The sequence below is a fragment of the Muntiacus reevesi genome, chromosome 14, assembly GCF_963930625.1.
Source record: "Muntiacus reevesi chromosome 14, mMunRee1.1, whole genome shotgun sequence".
NCBI classification, from domain to species: domain Eukaryota; kingdom Metazoa; phylum Chordata; class Mammalia; order Artiodactyla; family Cervidae; genus Muntiacus; species Muntiacus reevesi.
The window spans coordinates 65,002,209-65,019,732 of NC_089262.1; the positions used below are offsets into that span (position 1 = coordinate 65,002,209).

General features: G+C 38.2%; 1 protein-coding gene and 1 pseudogene across 6 annotated transcripts in view; one reads left to right on the forward strand and one right to left on the reverse strand.

Moving 5' to 3' along the window:
* RANBP17 (RAN binding protein 17) overlaps positions 1 to 17,524 on the reverse strand; it is a 349,536-nt gene that overhangs the window by 147,891 nt on the left and 184,121 nt on the right. The gene's annotated exons all lie outside the window — the stretch shown is intronic.
* Positions 7,920 to 8,065, forward strand: LOC136146796 (small nucleolar RNA U3; annotated as a pseudogene).

Here is a 17,524-nt window from a genome sequence, read left to right on the forward strand (position 1 = left end):
GCAGTACAAACAAACAAAATAGTTATACCATCATTAAAAAGAAACTCTGACAGTGCAGGTGACAGCATAGGCAGGATAAATTACCATAATGTTCTAAATGCTGAGCTGTCAGCATGCTAATGCCATGATCAGATACCCTGGGAATCTCAGCACTATAGTTGTCAGAAACAGGTATCATAAATCACCTCTCTCTACTGTACTGCTCATTATCACAGCTATAGTGTACATGCTTTTCAGCATACTTCGGTATAAATTTGAAGGCAACACTTATAGGTCTGTTTACTCTTGCAGACACTGTAGACAATTTTTGCCTAATAAATGGATACTTTATTTTGCAATAATTAGAGAATCTGAGAACATAATAGACCTCTGTTTTTGATTCATAAACCATCTGAATGAACAGACTGCAAAACCAGCATATTTTCCCAAGGTGTACATGTACGATATATTCAATAGTAGCAATGAGTTAGATAAATTAACATCATTCCACTTAAAGGAGTATTGCTTGAAAGCCATTCTTGGATCTAAAAAACAGAAGCATGAGAGACACATCAGAATCACTTCAAAGGCCTAGCAATGTTTAAGGAAGCCACCCACAAGATGAAAAGGCAGCACACAGAATGGGAGAGAATATTTTCAAATCCTATCTGATGAGGGGCTAATATCCAATATACATAAAGAACTTACACAAATCAGTAGAAAACAAAACCAGAAATGAAAAATGGCAGAGGATCCAAATAGACATTTTTCCAAAGAAGACACAAAGGTGCCCAAAAGATACAGGAAAAGGTGCTCACATCACTAAACCACAGGCGAGTGCAAGTTAAAGTGGCACTGAGGTATCACTTCATACCTGTTAGAATTACTATTATCAATAAGACAAGAAGCAACAAGCCTTGGTGAGGATGTGGGGAAAAGTTGCACTGCTGTGTTTGCTGTGCACTATGTGGGAATGTAAACTGGTGCAGCCACCATGGAAAACAGCACAGAGGTTCCTCAAAAAATTAGAAATAGCACCACCCCATGACCCACCAATTCAGGCATCTCTCTGAAGGAAAAAAAAACTACACACACACACACCTCCCAATGTTCACTGTAGCATTATTTATAATAGCCAAGACATGGAACTGGAAAAGGCAATGGCACCCCACTCCAGTATGCTTGCCTGGAAAATCCCATGGACAGAGGAGCCTGGTGGGCTGCAGTCCGTGGGGCTGCTAAGAGTTGGACACGACTGAGCGACTTCACTTTCATGCATAGAAGAAGGAAATGGTGACCCACTCCGGTGTTCTTGCCTGAAGAATCCCAGGGACAGGGGAGGGAGCCTGGTGGGCTGCTGTCTATGGGGCTGCAGAGTCGGACACGACTGAAGCGACTTAGCAGCAGTAGCAGCAGCAAGACATGGAAACAAGCTAAGTGTTCATACAGATGAATGGATAAAGAAAATGCGGTATATACACATAGTGAAATATTATTCAGTCATAAAGAGAATGAAATTTTGCCATTCGCAGCAACATGGGTGGATCTTGAGGGCACTATGCTAAGCGAAGTAAGTCAAACAGAAAAAGACAAATACTGTATGACGGCTCTCACATATATGTAAAATCCAAAACAAAAAACGAACATGTAGAAAACAAATTGGTGGTTGCCAAAGGTGGGGGACAGGATGAAGGTGGGCAAAACGGGGAAGGTGGTCACAAAAATAAAAGGACAGAATCTTAATATTTTTTAGGGGGAAGTTTTGTTTTATAGGGAAAGACATCTAATTTTTTGAAAGCTTATTACATGTAATCTCCTTGAATCCTTACAACAGTCTTACAAATTACCTATCATTATTGTAACTTCAGAGCCAATAAAGCTGAAGGAGGGTCTAAGAGTGTGAGAAATTTGCTCAGAGACCACTAAATGGTAGAATCCAAGACCATATAGCTGAAAATTGCATGCCCTTATAACCAGAAAAGGACGAGAAACCGCAGATCAAATCTGTCAATGTTCGTTGGATGGATCATAGAAAAAGCAAGGGAATTAGAAAAAAATCATCTGCTTCCTTTACTACGCTAAAGCCTTTGACTGTATGGATCACAAGAAACCGTGGAAAATTCTTCAAGAGATGGGAATACCAGACCACCTTACCGGTCTCCAGAGAAACCTCTATGCAGGACAAGCAGCAACAGTTAGAACCGGACATGGAACAACAGATTGGTTCAAAATTGGGAAAGAAGTACATCAAGGCTGTATACTGTCACTCTGCTCATTTAACTTATATTCAGTCACACTTTCACACTTGCGAACTGTGAAAGGTTGGACTGGATGAATCACAAACTGGAATCAAGACTGCTGGGAGAAATATCAATAACCTCAGATATGCAAATGATACCACCCTACTGACAGAAAGCAGAGAGGAACTAAGGAGCTTCTTGAGGGTGAAAGAAGAGAGAGAAAAAGCTTGCTTAAAACTCAACATTCAAAAAACTAAGATCACGGCATCCAGTGCCATCACTTCATGGCAAATAGATGGGAAAAAGTGGAAATAGTGACAGATTTTATTTTCTTGGGCTCCAAGATCACTGTGGATGGTGACTGCAGCCATGAAACTAAAAGATTTCACTCCTTGGAAGAAAAGCTATGACAAACCTGTGCTGTGCTGTGTGCTTAGTCACTAAGCATATTAAAAAGCAGATATATCACTTTGCTGATAAAGGTTCAAACAGTCAAAGCTATGGCTTTTCTAGCAGTCATGCATGAATGTGAGAGCTGAACCATAAAGAAGGCTGAGTGCCAAAGAACTGATGCTTTCAAATTGTGGTTCTGGAGAAGACTCTTGAGAGTCCCTTGGACAGCAAGGTCAAATCAGTCAATCCTAAAGGAAATGAACCCTGCATATTCATTGGAAGGACTGAGGCTGAAGCTGAAGCTCTAGTACTTTGGCCACCTGAAGCAAAGAGGTGACTCACTTGGAAAAGACCCTGATGCTGGGAAAGATTGAGGGCAGGAGGAGAAGGGAGTGACAGAGGATGAGATGGTTGGATGATATCACCAACTCAATGGACATGAGTTTGAGCAAACTCCAGGAGATAGTGGAAGACAGAGGAGCCTGGCGTGCTGCAGTGCATGGAGTAACAAATTGGATATGACTTAGTGACTGAACAATAACTAGTAGAGTTAGCAAAAATATTTTTGAGATAAAAGTCTAAAATCATACGAAACATTGTAGATTTCTCAAAAAAGTTGTATGCATACTATAAAAATACTATAAAAATATGCATACTATATCTCCAGTGTAAACAAAATGGTTGTTGCTGTTGCTGTTTAGTTGCTAAGTCATGTCTGAGTCTTTGCAACCCCATGGACTATAGCTTGCCAGGCTCCTTCTGTCCATGGGATTTCTAGGCAAGAATACTAGAGTGGGTTGGCATCTCCTTCTCCAAGGAATCTTCCCAACCCAGGGATGACACCTGCATCTCATGTATTGGCAGGTGGATTCTTTACTCCTGAGCCTTATCAAATTGCAAATTTCCATTCATCAAAAGAAACGGTTAGTAGGGAAACTAGGTTTTCAACTTCACAACATCATTGTAATAAAACTGTGCCAAGGTAACAGTTGCTTACGTTAACATATCTGTTGTACTCCCCAACTGGGAATACACAAGATATGTTTAAGTATAAATAAAATGTTTTTTTCTTAAAAACAACAACAACAACAACAAACAGCATTTTAAAGTATTTTGATTGAGCATAAAAATGCAAGGAAAGCAAAAAAAATTATGCTATATTTAGGAAGAAAAGCACAATTTCTAAAGAAAATGAAAATGATGAATGACATTTTCCTATAATCTGTTTGCAGGTCCTCTTGTATTTATTCCAAAAAGGGAATGATATTTCTTATTGGCTTCTTGTGTTTTTGGTAGAAGACAGATGATGAAGGAGTGGAGTGTTACGAGAACTGTTGGCTTAATGCTCTTGCTGCCCTTAATGCAAAGGGCCATTGAATTACATATTGAAGCCTCAGTTTTACTTTGATGAGAATATAGTTCTACTATGGTGTAACCAGAATAATTATTAAGTGATTTGATGACCTTTCCTGATTTAAATATACACCATAACCTGTGATTCTTTCTTTTTAAATTAGAGCCCTGACACAAAATACATTTGCTTAATGTTCATTTTCTTTCCTTATGTTGCATGTTATTTTTGTAGAGTTTGATCTTTCTTTTTGGCTAAACCTAATTCCATTCATATGATTCTGAAACATAATAATATGACTCACTTTTAGGGATCTACTATATCCCAACCACTTTACACATTCTAACAGAAAAACCTTACAAGACCAGATGGTGGATCTGAACTCAAGTCTGCTGCTGCTGCTGCTGCATCGCTTCAGTCATGTCCAACTCTGTGCGACCCCATAGATGGCAGCCCACCAGGCTCCCCCGTCCCTGGGATTCTCCAGGCAAGAGTACTGGAGTGGGTGGCCGGTCTTCTCTGAACTCAAGTCATTTGGGATAAAGCTTGTATGATACTATTCATGGCATATTACTGTCTTCTGCCATGTGTGTAAACTTTTTTCTTAGATTGCCATGGGGAGAAAACTCTATAAATCTCATCTATTTCAGAGACAATTTTACAGAACTGGTAACTGGAAATGGGGACAAGACTTCTGAAAGTACTAAAGCTGTAAGTTTTGGGGAATGCTTCCCTGATGGCTCAGTGGTAAAGAATCTGCCTGCCAATGCAGAAAACGCAGGTTCAATCCCTGGGTCAGGAAGATCCCCTGGTAAAGGAAATGGCAATCGACTTCAGTATTCCTGCCTGGGACATCTCACAGACAGAGGAGCGTGGCGGGCAATAGTCCCTGGGGTCGCAGAAGAGTAGGACCCGGCGACCAGTGCACAGAAACACTGCTCTCCATCACCTCACCTGACCCCTAGATGGTGCTATGGGTTCAACAGCAGTGCCGGCTGAAGTACATGGTGGAGACAGGTTTGGGGCAAGAGGAGGCTGAAGCAGAAGGCAGAGAAACTCTCCTTTAGGTTAAAAGTCCACACAGCTTTCCTTAATTATAATCCAGCCAAATAACCCAGGTACAAGCGGAGCTGTATCTCATTTTTCCCAGAAATGTGTGGCAAGAGAATTATGATTGATATCTCCTGACTGATACTGTCATTTCAGAGATGAGATTGATAAAACTCCATTTTTGCTTTATTTTTCAGAAACAAGGGCTGCGAGGCTTGTAGCTTTATGTTTCTCTATCAATTCCACCCTCTTCCCCCTTTCCATCACCACGTGATTAAAAAAACACACACCTCTATAACACAGGATAGGCTCTGTGCTAGGCAAGAGGGACTGAGAGAGAGAGACACAGCTGCTTTTGAGACTTCATTCACTCGTGTAAGAATCTAATCTCTTCAAACTAGGTTATAAAGTCACTGAAAGCAGGGCCAAGGCTAATTAATATAAAGATCTAATAAATATACGTTAAGAGACTAAGCCTGCAAATATATTCACTGTTACATTTATGAGTTTAGAACGCAGAGTTCTCATTATTTCAGTTCACTTTCAATGTTTTTCTTGAAATTCATAGGCTAATGTTTAGGACTGGATTTCACTCTCGCCAATATATTAATGTTATCTTATCAAAACTATATAGCCTGAACGATAACTTCCAGGGTTCAGATGCTGTCCTATGTTAGCCGGACATTGTACATCTCAAAAGATGTTAGCTAGTCTTTGCTCTCATTTCATTGGATCTCGCACCTGCAGTCGAAAAATAGGAAAGGACTCTATTGGGGCCGGTCCTCTAACGCTCGTCCCCAAATACTGGAAAAAGCCCTCATGCCCCTGTCACTGGGCACTAGGAAAGGATCCCATCAGGGCTGACCCATGAGTGCCTGGTTGCCAAATGCTAGGGAAGACCCTTGTTGGAGCCGGTCCATGTGCCTGCCACCAGAAAGGCCATGGCCATGGTTGGCCATTTCTTGACGGTGGCTAGAAGCTACGAAAAGCTCCCACCAAGGCTGGATCTCTGCCACTCGTGGCCACTTCTCTGCAGACCTCATCACCTGACTTCAGTGGATCTACTCTGGTGGCCTGGTGAAAGCAGTGCCTAAGAGATACCAGGGCCAATTGCTGAGCTCCTCACAGTTAAGGTGGGGCCAAGAGCAGTACCAACATGAACACAATCTGAAAACGATGCTGATGTGCACCTTTCTCTTGCATAACAGGTGAAAGGTGACACAACCGAGCACATCTGCAGGTGAACAGCTCCAAAGAAGGAACACCAGTAGCTTCCCTCCAGCGGGAGTGTCCCAAGCCTGCCTGCCTCACATCACAGATCAAGAACACAGCTAAGAACCGATCTGGGGGCCCTTAATCCAACAAGATTGGAGAAGGCAACGACAACACACTCCAGTATTCTTGCCTGGAAAATTCCATGGACAGAGGAGCCTGGTGGGCTATAGTCTATGGGGTTGCAAAGAGTTGGACATAACTTAGCAACTGAACAACAAATCCAACAACTAGGGAGCAGCCCCTGCCCCTGACAGGGCAGTGACTACCACAGATCAAAGGAGAGGCCCTGGTGACCGTCCAGGGCAGGCTCTGGTCACTGCAGAGACAAACCAGACAAACACCCTATCACAAGTCTGGATTTAGTAGCTGTGGGCTCTGTGGGGATGTGCAAGCAGGGATAGGGCCAGACCAGAGTTCAAGCTGCCTACATAGTTACCACGGAGGGTGCAAGTGGACAATTACTGCATTACTGGGACCTAAGCTCAGTGCACTGGAGCTGGTGACTGGATGATAACAACACCTGAGAGTCACCAAGGCCAACCGCTGGCATATTTACAGTTAAAGTGGAACTGAGAACAGTCCCAGCAGCAGTGTACGTTATGAGCCTACACAACGGGCAGCAGGGGACACAAGGGAACATAACCACAGGCAAACAGCTCCAATGGAGGAAGACTCAGTGGCTGATCTCCAAGCGGGAGTGGCCCAATCTCACTCACCTCACACTACAGACCACAGTCACAGCTAAGTAACAGATCTGGGGGCCCCTACTGCAACACCTAGGGGGCATATCTTGCCCCTGACCAGGCAGCAATAACCGGAGAGCAAAGGTGAGGCCCCACTCAATGACTAGGGCAGGCTCTGAGCAAAACAGCACCAATCAAACTGCCTATCAAGGGGGTGACAGTACAGACCTCTGGGTTAACCTCACCCACCAGTGGGTAGACACTGTCAGCAAGAGCAACAAAGATCTTGCAGCTGGTGGAAAGAAGGCCACAAACTCAAAAAGTCTGACAAAATGAGATGACAAAGAAATATGTTTCAGACATAGGAGCAAGATAAAAACCGTAAGAACAACTGAATGAAGAGGAGATAAGCAATCTATCTGAAAAAGAATTCAGAGTAATGATAGAAAAGATGACCTAAGATCTCGGAAACAGTATTCAATAAAGGCATGCATTGAGAAGATACAAGAAAAAGTTAGCAAAGACCTAAAAGAACTAAAGAATACGCAAACAGAAGAGAGTAACAACTAAAATGAGAAAATATACTATAAGGAATCTATAGTAGAATAACTGAGGCAGAAGAATGGATAAATGACCTAGAAGACAGAATGGTGGAAATCTCTACTGCAGAACAGAATAAAGCAAAAAGAATGAAAAGAAATGAGAATAGTTTCAGAGACATCTGGAACAACATTAAATATGCCAACATTTAAATTACAGGGGTTCTAGAAAAAAGAAAAAAGGAAAACGGAAAGGGACTGAAAAATATTTGAAGAGATCATAGTTGAGAACTTCCCTAACATGGGAAAGGAAATAGTCACCAAGGTCCAGGAAGTGCAGAGAGTCCCGTAGAAGATAAACCCAAGGAGAAATACACAAAGATACATATTAGTCAAACTAACAAAAGTTAAGACTATACTTTCAGGGATCATTTCTATAGTTTGTTACTAGAGAAGTTTCTCTGATCATGTAGAGCACCCGAAACCATGAGGAAGAGATAAGAGTAGAATAACGGAGACAGAAGATAGGATAAGCGAGGTAGAAGATAAAATGGTGGAAACAAATGAAGCAGAGAGGAAAAAAGAAAAAAGGATCAAAAGAAATGAGGACAACCTCAGGGACCTCTGGGACAATGTGAAACGCCCCAACATTCGAATCATAGGAGTCCCAGAAGAAGAAGACAAAAAGAAAGGCCATGAGAAAATACTCGAGGAGATAATAGCTGAAAACTTCCCTAAAATGGGGAAGGAAATAGCCACCCAAGTCCAAGAAACCCAGAGAATCCCAAACAGGATAAACCCAAGGCGAAACATACCAAGACACATATTAATCAAATTAACAAAGATCAAACACAAAGAACAAATACTAAAAGCAGCAAGGGAGAAACAACAAATAACACACAAAGGGATTCCTATGAGGATAACAGCTGACCTATCAATAGAAACCCTCCAGGCCAGAAGGGAATGGCAGGACACACTGAAAGTAATGAAAGAATATAACCTACAACCTAGATTACTGTACCCAGCAAGGATCTCATTCATATATGAAGGAGAATTCAAAAGCTTTACAGACAAGCAAAAGCTGAGAGAATTCAGCACCACCAAACCAGCTCTTCAACAAATGCTAAAGGATCTTCTCTAGACAGGAAATGCAGAAAGGTTGAATAAACGTGAACCCAAAACAACAAAGTAAATGGCAACGGGACCATACCTATCAATAATTACCTTAAATATAAATGGGTTGAATGCCCCAACCAAAAGACAAAGATTGGCTGAATGGATACAAAAACAAGATCCCTATATATGCTGTCTACAAGAGACCCACCTCAAAACCAGAGACACATACAGACTAAAAGTGAAGGGCTGGAAAAAAATATTTCACGCAAACGGAGACCAAAAGAAAGCAGGAGTCGCAATACTCATATCAGATAAAATAGACTTTCAAATAAAGGCTGTGAAAAGAGACAAAGAAGGACACTACATAATGATCAAAGGATCAATCCAAGAAGAGGATAAAACAATTATAAATATATATGCACCCAACAAAGGAGCACCGCAATATGTACAGCAAACGCTAACGAGTATGAAAGAGGAAATTAACAGTAACACAATAATAGTGGGAGACTTTAATACCCCACTCGCAACTATGGATAGATCAACTAAACAGAAAATTAACAAGGAAACACAAACCTTAAATGACACAATGGACCAGCTAGACCTAATTGATATCTATAGGACATTTCACCCCAAAACAATCAACTTCACCTTTTTCTCAAGTGCACACGGAACCTTCTCCAGAATAGATCACATCCTGGGCCATAAATCTGGTCTTGGAAAATTCAAAAAAACTGAAATCATTCCAGTCATCTTTTCTGACCACAGTGCAGTAAGATTAGATCTCAATCACAGGATAAAAATTGTTAAAAATTCAAACATACGGAGGCTAAATAACACACTTCTGAATAACCAACAAATCATAGAAGAAATCAAAAAAGAAATCAAAATATGTATAGAAATGAATGAAAATGAAAACACAACAACCCAAAACCTATGGGACACTGTAAAAGCAGTGCTAAGGGGAAGGTTCACAGCATTACAGGCTTACATCAAGAAACAAGAAAAAAGCCAAATAAATAACCTAACTCTATACCTAAAGCAATTAGAGAAGGAAGAAATGAAGAACCCCAGGGTTAGCAGAAGGAAAGAAATCTCAAAAATTAGGGCAGAAATAAATGCAAAAGAAACTAAAGAGACCATGGCAAAAATCAACAAAGCTAAAAGCTGGTTTTTTGAAAAAATAAACAAAATTGACAAACCATTAGCAAGACTCATTAAGAAACAAAGAGAGAAGAACCAAATTAACAAAATTAGAAATGAAAATGGAGAGATCACAACAGACAACACTGAAATACAAAGGATCATAAGAGACTACTACCAGCAGCTCTATGCCAATAAAATGGACAACTTGGATGAAATGGACAAACTCTTAGAAAAGTATAACTTTCCAAAACTGAACCAGGAAGAAATAGAAGATCTTAATAGAACCATCACAAGCAAGGAAATCGAAACTGTAATCAAAAATCTTCCAGCAAACAAAAGCCCAGGACCAGTTGGCTTCACAGCTGAATTCTACCAAAAATTTAGAGAAGAGCTGACATCTATCTTACTCAAACTCTTCCAGAAAATTGCAGATGAAGGTAAACTTCCAAACTCATTCTATGAGGCCACCATCACCCTAATTCCAAAACCAGACAAAGATGCCACAAAAAAAGAAAACTACAGGCCAATATCACTGATGAACATAGATGCAAAAATCCTTAACAAAATTCTAGCAAACAGAATCCAACAACATATTAAAAAAATCATACACCATGACCAAGTGGGCTTTATCCCAGGAATGCAAGGATTCTTTAATATCCGCAAATCAATCAACGTAATACACCACATTAACAAATTGGAAGATAAAACCATATGATTATCTCAATAGATGCAGAGAAAGCCTTTGACAAAATTCAACACTCATTTATGATTAAAACTCTCCAGAAAGCAGGAATAGAAGGAACGTACCTCAACATAATAAAAGCTATATATGACAAACCCACAGCAAGCATCACCCTCAATGGTGAAAAATTGAAAGCATTTCCCTGAAATCAGGAACAAGACAAGGGTGCCCACTCTCACCACCGCTATTCAACATAGTTTTGGAAGTTTTGGCCACAGCAATCAGAGCAGAAAAAGAAGTAAGAGGAATCCAGATAGGAAAAGAAGAAGTGAAACTCTCGCTGTTTGCAGATGACATGATCCTCTACATAGAAAACCCTAAAGACTCTTCCAGAAAATTACTAGAGCTAATCAATGAATATAGTAAAGTTGCAGCATATAAAATTAACACACAGAAATCCCTTGCATTCCTATATACTAACAATGAAAAAACAGAAAGAGAAATTAAGGAAACAATACCATTTACCATTGCAACAAAAAGAATAAAATACTTAGGAGTATATCTACCTAAAGAAACGAAAAGACCTATACATAGAAAACTATAAAACACTGATGAAAGAAATCAAAGAGGACACAAACAGATGGAGAAATATACCGTGTTCATGGATTGGAAGAATCAATATTGTCAAAATGGCTATTCTACCCAAAGCATTCTATAGATTCAATGCAATCCCTATCAAGCTACCAACAGTATTTTTCACAGAACTAGAACAAATAATTTCACAATTTGTATGGAAATACAAAAAACCTCGAATAGCCAAAGTAATCTTGAGAAAGAAGAACGGAACTGGAGGAATCAACCTGTCTGACTTCAGACTCTACTACAAAGCCACAGTCATCAAGACAGTATGGTACTGGCACAAAGACAGAAATATAGATCAATGGAACAGAATAGAAAGCCCAGAGATAAATCCACGAACCAATGGACACCTTATCTTTGACAAAGGAGGCAAGGATATACAATGGAAAAAAGACAATCTCTTTAACAAGTGGTGCTGGGAAAACTGGTCAACCACTTGTAAAACAATGAAACTAGAACACTTTCTAATACCATACACAAAAATAAACTCAAAATGGATTAAAGATCTAAATGTAAGACCAGAAACTATAAAACTCCTAGAGGATAACATAGGCAAAACACTCTCCGACATAAATCAGAGCAAGATCCTCTATGACCCACCTCCCAGAATATTGGAAATAAAAGCAAAAATAAACAAATGGGACCTAATGAAAATTAAAAGCTTTTGCACAACAAAGGAAACTATAAGTAAGGTGAAAAGACAGCCCTCAGATTGGGAGAAAATAATAGCAAATGAAGAAACAGACAAAGGATTAATATCAAAAATATACAAGCAACTCCTAAAGCTCAATTCCAGAAAAATAAATGACCCAATCAAAAAACGGGCCAAAGAACTAAACAGACATTTCTCTAAAGAGGACATACAGATGGCTAACAAACACATGAAACGATGCTCAACATCACTCATTATCAGAGAAATGCAAATCAAAACCACAATGAGGTACCATTACACGCCAGTCAGGATGGCTGCTATCCAAAAGTCTACAAGGAATAAATGCTGGAGAGGGTGTGGAGAAAAGGGAACCCTCTTACACTGTTGGTGGGAATGCAAACTAGTACAGCCACTATGGAAAACAGTGTGGAGATTTCTTAAAAAACTGGAAATAGAACTGCCATATGACCCAGCAATACCACTTCTGGGCATACACACTGAGGAATCCAGATCTGAAAGAGACACGTGCACCCCAATGTTCATCGCAGCACTGTTTATAATAGCCAGGACATGGAAGCAACCTAGATGCTCATCAGCAGATGAATGGATAAGGAAGCTGTGGTACATATACACCATGGAATATTACTCAGCTGTTAAAAAGAATTCATTTGAATCAGTTCTAATGAAGATAGATGAAAATGGAGCCCATTATACAGAGTGAAGTAAGCCAGAAAGATAAAGAACATTACAGCATACTAACACATATATATGGAATTTAGAAAGATGGTAACGATAACCCTATATGCAAAACAAAAAAAGAAACACAGAAGTACAGAACAGACTTTTGAACTCTGTGGGAGAAGGTGAGGGTGGGATGTTTCGAAAGAACAGCATGTATATTATCTATGGTGAAACAGATCACCAGCCCAGGTGGTATGCATGAATCAAGTGCTCGGGCCTGGTGGGCTGGGAAGACCCAGAGGAATCGGGTGGAGAGGGAGGTGGGAGGGGGGATTGGGATGGGGAATACGTGTAATTCTATGGCTGATTCATATTAATGTATGACAAAACCCACTGAAAAAAAATTAATTAATTAATTTAAAAAAAACTAACAAAAGTTAAATACAAAGAAAAAATATTAAAAACAACTAGGGAAAAGCAACAAATAACATACAAGGGAAACCACATAAAGTTATCATAAAGTTTATGCTGATTTTTCAGCATAAACTCTGCAGGCCAGAAGGAAGTAGCAGGAAAGTGATGAAAGGGAAAAATCTACAATCTATAGAACATCTACTCAGCAAGGGTCTCATTCAGATTTGGTAGAGAAATCAAAAGTTTTACAGGTAAGCAAAAGCTAAGAGAATTTAGCACAATCAAACCAGCTTTCAGCAATTGCTAAAGGAACTTCTCTAGGCATAAAACACAAGAAAAGAGAACAAAAGACAAAGGGAAGGAAAAAACAAAACAATACATACAAAAACAAACCTTCCAAAATTAAGATAATGGCAATAGGAACATATATTTATAATTATCTTAAATGTAAACGGATTAAATGTTCCAACCAAAAGATACAGACTGACTGAATGGATACAAAAACAAGGCCTGTATATATATGCTGTCTATAAGAGACCATCTTCAGACCTAAGGATATATACAGATTGAAAGTGAGGGGATAGAAAGATATTCCATGCAAACAGAAATCAAAAGAAAGCTGGAATAGCTATACTTTTTTCAGACTTTTAAGAGTAGCTATATGCTTTTTATGTTTCTTTTCTATTTTATTTTTTAAATTATGCAAGTATGATAATACATTTACAGGAGACTTAGAATATAGAGAACAAGGTTACATATAGTTTCATGATATAGTTATAATACAATTATTTTTACAGTAGATAAATTAAGATTTTTAGATGGAGTCTCAATATCAAACTCTCAAAAATTAATAGAATGAATATACAGAGAAGCAGAATGATCTAGCAGACCTGAAAAACATTGTGAACCAATTCAGTATAATTAAGATTTACACAATTTTCATACAACGGTAGGATACAAATTCTATTCAAGTTCCCACAGACTGTAACCTAGGAGACACTGGAATATATCCAGAGACATAAAACAAGGTGCAAAAATTTTATTGTCTACAAGTATTAAAAATAATACAGAGTCTCTTCCATCACTGTAGAGTTATGTTAGAAATCAATATCAAAAGATTTTTGAAAATAATCTACATATTTTCAAATGTAATGTGACATTTACCAAGAGAGATCTTTGATTTGGCCATCAAAAGCCTCAGTAAAGTTATCTACATATTTTCAAGTGTAATGTGACATTTACCAAGAGAGATCTTTGATTTGGCCATCAAAAGCCTCAGTAAAGTTAGACTGAAAAAACAGAGGGTGATTGCAGAGAAGAAAGAATTTAAATGAGAAATTAGTATAGCAAAATGAGAAATTGATATTAAAGACATTTTAAAACAAAATTCCATGTATTTGGAAATTAAATGTCCATTTTTAAATGATGAATGTATCTAAGAAGCCATAACAAGGAAAACTAGAAAAGATTTGTAATAGAATAAATATGAAAAGAGAATTTACGAGAATTTGTTGCATGTAGCTGAAGTTGATCAATGCAAGTAAATACCATGTGGAGTCTTGAATAAGGTATGAAAACAAATAATGGACGCTAGCATAAAATTTTGTGAAATTTGAACAAAATCTGTACTTTAGTTAATAATACTATATCACTTGTTAATTTCCTGGTTTTTTTTTTAATAACATGGTATTTCTAATTTATATTCACCCAAAACTTTGATATAGTTTCATGTATTTTGGCATCTAGTATTACTGATAAAAATCTAGAAAATTTATTATCTTAGTGATTTTTTAAAAAATTTGAATGAGGCTTGAAATTTCTAATCCAATTCTGAGAATACAAAGAAATACAAAATAGACTTTAAAATAAAGATGGCTAAAAGAGACAGGAAGGACACTACATCAAGGGACCAATCCAAGAAGATTTAACAATTGTAAATATCTATGCACCCAACATAGGAGTACCTCAACACACAAGGCAAATGCTAACAGCCATAAAAGGGAAAATCAAAAGTAACACAGTAATAGTGGGGGATTTAACACCCTACTTACACCAATGGCTAGATTATCAAGACAGAAAATAATAAGGAAACACAAACTTTAAATGAAACATCAGACCAGACAGACTTAATTGATATTTACAGGACATTTCCCCTGAAAGCAGCAGAATATATGTTCTTCTCAAGTTTACACAGAATAGTCTCTAGAATAGCTCACATTCCAGGTCACAAATCAAGCCTTAGTAAATTTAAGAAAACTGAAATCATATCAAGCATCTTTTCTCCCACAATGCTATGAGATTTGAAATCAATTACCAGGAAAAACTGTAAAAAACACAAACACATGGAGGCTAAACAATATGCTACTAAATAACCAATGGATCATTGAAAAAAATCAAAGAAGAAATCAAAAATACCTAGAAACGAATGGCAATGAAAACATGGTGAACCAAACCTATGGGATGCAGCAAAAACATTTCTAAGAGGGAAATTTATAGCAATACAATCTTACTTCATGAAACGAGAAAAATCCTCAAATAAAAACCCCAAAATAATCCCAAATCTAACTTTAGACCTACAGCAAGTAGAGAAAGAATAAACAAAACCCAAAGTTAGTAGAAAAAAAGAAATCATAAATATCATAAGAGCAGGAATAAATGAATAGAAACAAAGAAAACAATAAAAAAGATCAATGAAATTAAAAGTTGATTCTTTGAGAAGATAAACAAAATTGATAAACTTTTATCCAGACTCATAAATAAAAAAAGGGAGAGGACTCGTTAACAAAATTAGAAATGAAAAAGGAGAAGTTATAACTGCTGCTGCTGCTGCTAAGTCGCTTCAGTCGTATCTGACCCTGTGTGATCCCATAGACAGCAGCCCACCAGGCTCCCCCGTCTCTGGGATTCTCCCGGGAAGAACACAGGAGTGGGTTGCCATTTCCTACTCCAATGCGTGAAAGTGAAAAGTGAAAGTGAAGTCGTTCAGTCATGTACGACTCTTCACGACTCCATGGACTACAGCCTACCAGGCTCCTCTGTTCATGGGATTTTCCAGGCAAGAGTACTGGAGTGGGTTGCCGTTGCCTTCTCTGAGTTACAACTGACACCACACAAACAAAAAAGGATCATAAGAGACTACTGCAAGCCAATATTATGCCAATAAAATGGACAACCTGGAAGAAATTGACAAATTCTAAGAAAGGTACAGCCTTTCAAGACTGAACCATGATGAAATAGAATATATGAACAAACCAATCACAAGTCATGAAATTGAAACTGTGATTAAAAATCTTCCACAAAGCAAAAGTCCAGGACCAAATTGCTTCAGAGACAAATTTTATGAAGCATTTTGAGAAGAGCTAACATCTACCCTTCTCAAACTCTTCCAAAAAACTGCAAAGAGAGGAAAACGCCTAAGCTATTCTGTGAGGCCACCACCACCTTGATATCAAAACTAGGCAAAGATGTCATAAAAAAAAAGATGTCACAAGCTAACAGAAGCAAAAATTCTCAAGAAAATAATAGCAAATATAATCCAACAATATATCAAAAGAATCACACATCATGATCAAGCAGGATTTACTCCAGGAATGCAAGGATTCTTCAATGTACACAAATCAATCAAGGTGATACACCATACTAACAAACTAAAGATTAAAAACCGTATGACCATCTCAATAGAGGCAGAAAAAGTTTCTGACAAAATTAAACACTTATGTATGAAAAAAACTTTCCAGAAAGTAGGCCTAAAGGGAATGAACCTACCTCAACTTAATAAAGATCATCTATGACAAACTCACAGCAAATATCATTCTCAGTGGTGAAGAACTGAAACACTTCCCCTAAGATCAGGAACAAGAAAAGGATGTCCTCTCTTGTCACTATTATTCAACATAGTTTTGGAAGTCCTAGCCATGGCAATCATAGAAGAGAAAGAAATAAAAAGAATACATATTGGAAAAGTAAAATTGTCACTGCTTGCTGACGACATGATACAAAAAAACTGCAAGAGGCCACCAGAAAACTACTGGTGCTCATCAGTGAATCTGGTAAAGTTACAGGATACAAAATTAATGCACAGGGAAAAAAAATTAATGCACATAAATCTCTCGCATTCCTATACACTAACAACAGAGGAGCAGAAAGAGAAATTAAGAAAACAATCCCATTTACCAGTGCAACAAAAAAATAAAGTACCTAGGAATAAACCTACTTAAGGAGGCAAAAGATCTGAACTCCGAAAACTATAGGATACAAATGAAAGAAATCAATGGCACCACAAATAGATGGAGATACATAGCAAGTTCTTGGACTGGAAGAATCAATACTGTGAAAATTACTATATTACCCAAAGCAATCTACAGATTCAATACAATCCCTATCAAATTACCAATCCATTTCCCACAGAATTAGAACAAAAATTCTTAGTTTGTATGGAAACACAAAAGACCCTGAATAGCCAAAGCAATCAGGAAAAAGAAAAATGGAGCTAGCGGAATCAGGTTCCCTGACTTCAGACTATACTACAAAGCTAGAGGAATCAAGACAGTATGGTACTGGCACAAAAACATAAATATAGATTGATAGAACAGGACAGAAAGCCCAAAGATAAACCCACTCATCTATGGTAACTGAATCTATGACAAAGGAGGAAAGAATATACAATGGAGAAAAGACAGTCTTGTCA